Here is a 9,243-nt window from a genome sequence, read left to right as displayed (position 1 = left end):
ATGGATAGGATAAGACATTTGAATCTTGTATTGAAAAATCAGTCTGGAAGCTACTACTACTGTTGCAGTGTAAAACGCTTTCATGTACTTTTTGCCCCACACCCACCCCATTTATCAGTTCAAATTCTGGGACTTTCTTGATCAAGAGATTTTGTGGGAGAATTAGTGTACAAGGGTCATTTTTCTTGGTTTTGCTGCTGCTGTCCTTTCCCTCTGCTGCTGGATGAGTGAGGGAGCTGGCACAGTTCTTCAGGAGCTCTTCTGAAGCACTTTGACCATGATGATTTTCACTTAAGTAGGTGCCTGCAGCCCATACTCTCCCAGCTTCTGGCTACGCGGGACATCTTCTGGCCACTGAATGGTGATTGGGCCCCAAACACATCAGAGCAGTTGATCCACACAGTGCCAGCCTGGAGGGCTTGGGACAGATAATTGGCCTTGCCCAGTTCTTGGTGAAGACAGCTGCAGCCAGCCGATAGTTGGACTTGTTGGCTCTCCCAGTGACTTCCTCTATGGTCTTGAACTTCAGGATCTCCATCACTGGCCCAAAAATCTCCTTGACAGTAGTCATGCTGACTTGTACATCTCTGAACAAGTGGGCTGGATGAAGTAGCCACAGTCAGAAATCCCCCCTCCATCATACAGCAGACCAGCCCCCTCCTCCTTCCCAGATTTGATATAACCAAGGACCTTCTTAAACTAAGTTTCATCTACCTGAGTTCCCTGGCTGTCAAAGGGTTCCCAACTACAAAAGACCTGGCCCGGGTGATGCTCTGCTTCACAGACTCAGGGTAAATATCTTCTTGCACAAAGGTCTGGGAGCCTGCACAGCAGCACTGGCCCTGGTTGAGGGACAGGGCAAAGTGGGCCTGCTCCATGGCCCAGTTCATGTCTGCATCTGACATGATGATATTGAGGCTTCTTCCCCCTCCCCTCCCCACCCTGACTCCAGGGTCACTCTCTTGAGATTATTGCTCCCTGCAGCAACCTAGACCAGGTGGCCAACCTCAGTGGAGCCTATGAAGGCCACTTTGTCCACATCCTCACAGGAGGTGATGGTGGCCCCCTCTGTGGGGCCAAATCTAAGAATATTAACCATACCAGGGGGAAAGCCAGCTTCCTTAATGAGGTTGGTCACATAGAAGGTGGTGAGTGGAGTCTGCTCATCTTCCTTCATCACAACCTTTCCTGTTGCCAGGGCTGGGCCCAGTTTCCAGGCTTGCATCAGGAATGGCAAGTTCCACACAATGATCTGCCCTCACACTCTGATAGATTCATGGTGGGTGTAGCTGAAAAAGTTCCCTTCCATGGGAATGGTTTTCTTATCAGCCCAACTTATCAGCCCAACTTATCAGCCCAACTACAGTAATAACGGAGGCATCTGAGGACCATGTCCAGATCCACCAGGTAGATGACATAGGATTTGCTGTTATCCAGGGTCTCCAAGGCTGCCAGGTAGGTCCAGTCTTGCTCAATCAGATCAGCCAGGCTGTTCNGCAGGTGGCCTGTGTCAGACACGTCCATGTGGTGCCTTTTGAAGTAGCCTCTTTGAATTTTCCTAACTTCAGATAAGGACCACCTTCCCCACCCCTGATGAGAATCAGAACACTTTATCTCCCCTGAGTTCAAGAGACCCTCCACCCTTGCTCACAAGGCATATCTTGAAAGGAGCTTGGGGTATACTCGGATAAGGAAGCAAGACTGTATTTTTATATTTTAAGAAGTGGGTTTTAGTGATTATTATCTGTCATGATTCTATGGATTGTTTAGATAAGCTGCGTGATTTTTCTATTCCACTTGGCATTGTCTGGGATCTCATTTGGAGTTCACCAAATCATTCTATGAGGCCAATGTTACCCTGATTCCCAAATCATTACACAGACATTAAAAGAAATTAAACTACAGACCAATATGCTTTATGAATATAGACAAAAAATTCATAATAAATTCTAGCAAACCAAATCCAGCAACATATGAAATGTATTATACACCATGACCAAGTGGGATTCATTCCAGGAATACAAGGTTGGTTCAATATATGAAAATCAATCAATGCAATGGACCATTTAATCGAGAATAAAAACCACATGATCATCTCAATGGATGCAGAAAAGGCATTTGACAAAATCCAACACCCTTATTATAAAAACACTAAACAAACTAGGAATAGAAAGAAATTTTCTCAACCAGATAAAGGCATCTGGGAAAAATTCACGACTATTATATTATGGATGAAAGACTGAATGCTTTCCTCCTAAAATTAGGAACAAGACAAGGATGTCTGCTCTTGCCACTCTTATTCAACATTATACGGAGACTATAGCCAGAGCAATTAGGGAAGAAGAAAAAAGATATCCAGATTGGCAAGAATTCTTACAATTCAATAACAAAGATATAATCTGATTAAACTATGTGGAAAGAAATTGACCAGCTATTTCTCCAAAGAATATATTCAAATGGTTAATAATTATTAGCAACAAGCAAGTCAAAAACCACAATGAGATAGAACTTCCCACCTAATAGAATGACTGTAATAAAAAAAGGTCCCCATAAAAAAAAAAAGTATAGGTGAAGATATGGAAAACGCTAATGTGTTGCTGATGGGAATGGAGACGATGCAGCTGCTTTCAAAAACAGTTTGGCAATTCTTCAGAAAGTTCAACATAGAGTTACCTTCTATTTCTGAAATTCCATTACTAGGTATGTACATAAGATAAATGAAAGTGTGTGGGGGGGTATGTGTATCCATATTAAAACTTGTATCCAAATGTTCATAGCAACATTATTCGTTATAGCCAAAAAGTAGAAACATCCCAAATATTCAAGTGATGAATAAATAAAAGATGCTATATCTATACAATGGAATATTATTGAACTAAAAAATAATGAAGTATTGATATATGCTACAATATGGATGAACTTTGGAGGCATTATGCTAAGTGAAAGAAGCCAGACATGAAAGTAAACATTGTATGAGTCCATTTGTATGAACTGCACAGAACAGGCAAATGCATAGACAGAAATCAGTGTGGTGATTGACAGGGACCGGGGACGCAGAGCAATGAGGGATAACTGCTAATAGGTACAGGATTTCCTTTGGGGGTAATTAAAATGTTTTAGAACTAGATACCTTTACAGAAAATCTGTATACTTTAAAAGTGCTGAATTTAATGGTGTGTGAATTATATCAAGAAAAATTGAAAATTTCCCACATATAAAGAGGGAAAATAATGTGATTGTCTCAATAGAGAAAAAAAAATTTTTGAAAAATTTCCAGATTCATTTATTAGAAAAAAAAATAGTCACATACCAGAATGGAAGGAAATCTCCATAATTGTTAAAGTTTATATCTACACATACACAAATATAATAAATAGTATACTTAATGGAAAACGTAAGAGTTGCTTCATTTTAAAGAACAAGATTCCCACCAACAATGTCATTTAACATTGTATCAGACCTCCTGGCCAATACTATAAAGTATAATAACAATAATAGTGATGCTGATGGTGAAGTAAAGGTATTAGGCTTCTAAGGGAAGATGCAAAAATGTTATTTAGAAATACTATCACATACCTAGATAAATCCGCTTAATTAACAAATAACAGTTAAGCAAGGTTGCCAGAGACAATCAATACACAAAAATCAATGGCATTCTCTATACCAGCAAAAATCAACTAGAAAATACAATTTAAAAAAGACATCCTTCCAATACAATAAAAATTTAAGGTACCTGAGAATTATCTTTATGAGGAATACATAAAACTCAAATTTCAAAAATATTAAATTCTACTAATGTATGTAGATAATTATATGAATAAATGGAATATATTCTGTGCTGTAGATCAGTCCATTTAATATTATAAAGATATCAGAACTTCCGGGGAAGATGGCCAAGTAGAAGGATCCTAACCTCATCTCATCCCACAGATACAACTAGGTAGCACCCACATCACTGTAAATAAACCAGAAAATGAACCGAAGACTGGCAGAGTAGAATCTCCACAGCTAACCGTAGAGAAGAGGCCACAACTGGAGAGGGTAGGAAGGGAGGATATGCAGGACTGTCTACTAGCGGGAGGCATGCTGTGGGCGCGGGGAGGGGAAAGAAATAGAACTTCACCCAAGATACCCCAGGCAAAAGAAACCTGCATGAGAAAGACAAATCCCCACAACATCTGGCTTTGAAACCAGAGGGGCATAATTTCACAAGATCTTAAAATCAGTGGTACTTAACATCTGAAACTCTCAAAATCAGCGGCTCAGCTCTAGGAGAACCAAGAGAGCAAGAAGAAATTGAGTCACCACCTTTAAAGAGACAGCAAAAAGAACAGCCCCAGGGAGATACAGCAGGAAGCAACAGTTTGAAAAAATGCCCGGGGTATATGGGAGGGAGATTTGTTTACTAATCTTAGACTATGTGCTGAAGGGGCAGGGATCACTGGAAGACTCCCCACTAACAAAAGAGCTGGCAGGCACAATTTCCCTCACTAGCCCCCCCTCCCCCATCCACATGCTTGAATACCAGGAAACCAGTGCAGTACCCACACTCACTACCTAACTTCCTCACACCAAGCCCTACACCCCCACCTGCTCCTGCGGAACCACCTTTCCCAGTCTTGCTTGCCTCAGTCCCAGCTTGGTGGGCCTGGTCCCCAAAGACCAGCCTAGACCCCTGCTCACACAGCATCTCCCAGTCTGGGAGTTTTGCAGAGTCCCGGCTCAGGCAGCAGTGGTAGCAGGTCTTATTTCACAAGCAGACAGGAGCACACCTAGTTAAAGCACCGTATTCAGGTCAGGCGCCAAACGCTGCCCACGATAGGCAAAGAGAGCCTCTGCAAAACACTGATGGAAGAAACTGAAGATGACACAAACAACTGGAAAGATATTCCATGCTTATGGGAGGGAAGAATATTGTTAAAATGTCCGTACAACCCAAAGCATTCTACAGATTTAATGCAATCCCTATCAAAATACAGATAGCATTTTTCACAGAACTAAAACAACTAATCCTAAAATTTGTTTGGAACCACAAAAAGACTCCAAATATCCAAAGCAATATTTAAAAAGAAGAACAAAACTGGAGTTATTACAATCCCAGATTCCAAGATATACTACAAAGCCATAGTAATCAAAATAGTACAGTACTGGCATAAAAATAGACATGCTGATCAACAGAACAAAACAGCCCAGAAAAAACCCCACAGTTATATGATCAATCACTCTTCAAGAAAGGAGTCGATGATGTGCAATGGGAAAAATACCATCTTTTCAACAAATGAAATTGGGTAAACTGTACAGCTACATGTAAAAGAATGGAACTGGACCACTTTCTTTCACCATTCACAAAAATAAACTCAAAATGGATTAAAGTCCTAAATGTGAAACCTGAGATCATACAAATCCTAGAAGAAAGCACAGGCAGTAATTTCTATGACATTGGCCATAGAAACATTTTTCTAGATATGTCTCCTGAGGCAAGGGAAACAAAAACAAAAACAAAAAACCTATTGGGACTACATCAAAATAAAAACTTTCTGCAAAATGAAGGAAACAATTAATAAAACTAAAAGGCAACCTAAGTAATGGAAGAAGATATTTGCAAATGACACATCTGATAAAGGAATAGTATCCAAAATATATAGAGTATTTATACAACTCAACACCAAAACCCCCAAATAATCCAATTAAAAATGGGAAGAAGACATGAACAGATATTTCTCCAGAGACATACAGATGGCCAAGAGGCACATGAAAAGATCCTCAACATCACTAATCATCAGGGAAATCAAAATCAAAATCACAATGAGGTATCATCTCACACTAGTCAAAATGACTAAAATCAAATACACAAGAAATAACAAGTGTCGGTGAGGATGTGGAGAAAAAGGAATCCCCTGCACGGTTGGTGGGAATACAAACTGGTAGAGCCACTGGAGAAAACAGGATGGAAGTTCCTGCACAAATTAAAAATAGAATACTATATGATCCACTAATTCCATTACTGGGTATAACCCCAAGAATAAGAAAACACTAATTGGAAAATATTTATGCACGCATATTTTTATCACAGCATTATGGACAATAGTTGAATTATGGAATCAGCCAAAGTGTCCATCAATAGATGAATGGATAAAGAAGAGGTAACACACACACACACACACACACACACACACACACACAGAGGAATATTACACAGCCATAAAAAGCATGAAATCTAAAAAAAAACTTTGTAATCTTGACATTACTGACAACATGACTGGATCTAGAATATAATGCTTAAGTGAAATAAGTCAGTGAAAGACAAAACCATGATTTCACTCATATGTGGAATTTAAGAAACAAAAGAATCAAACAAGTTAAAAAAGAGACAAGCCAAAAAATAAACTCTTAACTATAGAGAACTGATGGTTACCATAGTGCAGGTGAGTGTGGGGGGGAATATGAAATAGGTGAAGGAGAGTCAAGAGTGCACTTATCATGATAAGCTCAGAGTAGTATAGAGTTATAGAATTACTATATTGTACACCTGAAACTAATGTAACTACATTAACTAAACTGGAATTTGAAAAAAAATTATAAAGATATCAGTTTTCCCCAATTTAATCTATTGCCTTAACTGAATAAAAAAATACCCATCTGGAGTATTAAAAAAACCTATTTGAAATTTACATAGACAAAATAGAAGTGTGCAAATAACTAAATATACATATACTAGAAAAGCAAAGATCAACACTTGCTCTTTCAATTATTACAATAACTACTAAATAAATAAAAGGGCTGATGAATCAAAAGAGAAAATTTGGAGACAGACCCATGAACATATAAAAACTTAATATACAAGAAAGATGGCACTACACATTTATTTACTAAATGGAAAGAACAAGTTGTTTATTGGATGGTTTTGGGAAAATTGGTTCACTATGGAGAAAAATTAAAATTTAGCTCATTCATTAATTAGCAAAGATGGAATCATGTTTTATAAAACACATATCTGGGGGCGCCTGGGCGGCACAGCGGTTAAGCGTTTGCCTTCGGCTCAGGGCGTGATCCTGGCGTTCTGGGATCGAGCCCCACATCAGGCTCCTCCGCTATGAGCCTGCTTCTTCCTCTCCCACTCCCCTTGCTTGTGTTCCCTCTCTCGCTGGCTGTCTCTATCTCTGTCGAATAAATAAATAAAATCTTTAAAAAATAAAAAAATAAAACACATATCTGTAAAAGTAAAACTATGATAATGTGAGAAAATATCTGTGAATAGAAGAGGAAATGAACTTTTTAAACATAACCTTAAGAGCACAGAGTAGCAGACAAAAAAACATTTTTAAAACCAATTTGATATATCAAAATAGTGGCTATTGATTGGAGAACATAAAGTCTAAATTAATAAATAAAGATTGAAAGATGGAATTTATAATGTCTGAAATCAATCAGAAACTTTCTTTCAGATTAGAGATCAGAAAACTTTTTCTGTAAAGGAACAGCTAGTAAATATTTTAGGCTTTGTGTGTCACATGTTGTTTGAACTACCGAACTCTGCCTTTGTAGCATCAAGCCAGCAATACATAATACGTAAATGAATGAGGCTATGTTCAATATAACTTTATTTATGGACACTAAAATTCAATTTGATATCATATTCATGTGTCACTGAATATTATTCTTCTCTTCAGTTTTCCCACATCATTTAAAAAATATACACCATTTTTTAGCCTTTTAGCTGTAATGAGAACGGGCAGCATATCAGATTTGGCCTGCATACCAAACTTTGCTGACCTCTGGCCCAGACTGTAAAGGAAACTTTTCAAACAAACAAGACAATGGAGGAATAGCAATACTAAATAGGCAAAGACTAAAAGCAAGCAAAATACAGAAAATGAAATTTAAAAGGCCTCAACATTTGACTACATGCTCAAACTAACAACAAGAAATGCAGATTTAAATGAGGTATCATTTTTTACCTTTCAGACTGTCAAAAATTAGAAAGCTGAATAATGCCAAGTGCTGGCTGGATAAGAGGGATAGGGATCTTCACGCCTTGCTGGCAGAAATGCAGATTGCAACCTTTGTAAGAAATCTGATACTATCTAGTTAAATTACCATCTGATTACCATCTAGATTGATACCTTTCCTTCTGAAACTCTTATCATCTTTATATATGAAAGAAGTATATAAGAAAGTTTGTTCAGATTTGCTGTATGGAGTTGAATGTAATCTGGGTGCCATTATTGAGAGAATAAATGGATAAATATGATGAATACATACGTACTTGCTTGGAGTATGAAGCAGATTTGAAAAGCAACATGCACAGCAAAATTGATAGTCATATCGGCATAGTACTTTGTGAAAAAAAAAAGTGAAAAGCAGTTGACGATATCGTGAACAGTACCACTTAGGAAAATTAAATAACATCCGCACATTATACAATATATATCACATAAGCATATCTACAAACAGACATCTGTTAAACCAATTACAAAGGTTTCTAACCTGAATGTGTGTTGGGGAATGGGAGGTAGGTAGAATAGAGAATGAGCATGAAAAGGAATAAACGTATAGCAAAAGAAAAGAGGGGCATTGCAGGACCATCAATAATTCTGCACTGGGTGTTGAGGTATGAGATCACTCAAACTTTTTTCTCTGGGGTTCAGACAGACATGCATACAAATATGGAAACACAAACAGAAAGGACAAATTAAAATTGCTGAAAATGTGATAGTGGGAGATTTTAACAGATACTTTCCATTTTTGACAGATCAAGTACACAAACATAAGAGAGGAAGAAATAAGAGGTTTTTACTTAAATAAAGTTAAATGAAGATGTAGTTTCCCATACGGCAAAGGAAAGAAACGTTTTCATATTGTCCAGGGGCATTTAACTGAAACTGATCACCTCCTTAACCTTACTTATTAAATTTTTTTAGCTGGAGAAATACTATTTTATCACTTAAGATAATCATGAAGATTGAAACAGAACTTTGGTCAGATTCATAAATCAAAGTGACTGGCATTTCAAACTTCTCATGTCCTCACAACTGAAGAGTGGTAAATCTACTCAGTAATTCCTACATAGTCGTTGGGCTAAAATCAGAGTCCTGTAGTTATATATTAGAGGATGCCACCACCTTAACTTTAAACAATAAACTTAAAATCTATAATTCTCCATAATGTAAAAAGTATAAACTTTAAAACACACAATCTAAAACAAAACATATCCTAATCACAGAAACTAAAAATCAATTATCT

The 9,243-nt window shown here is 37.7% G+C and overlaps 1 pseudogene; it reads right to left on the bottom strand.

The window, feature by feature from the left end:
• Window positions 1–249: 249 nt before the first annotated feature.
• On the bottom strand, window positions 250–1,524 carry LOC103661651 (annotated as a pseudogene).
• Window positions 1,525–9,243: the final 7,719 nt, after the last annotated feature.

This window comes from Ursus maritimus, unplaced genomic scaffold, assembly GCF_017311325.1.
Source record: "Ursus maritimus isolate PB19 unplaced genomic scaffold, ASM1731132v1 scaffold_9, whole genome shotgun sequence".
NCBI lineage: Eukaryota > Metazoa > Chordata > Mammalia > Carnivora > Ursidae > Ursus > Ursus maritimus.
The sequence above is the reverse complement of the archived record's forward strand: the minus strand, read 5'-3'. Positions and strand labels throughout refer to the sequence as shown.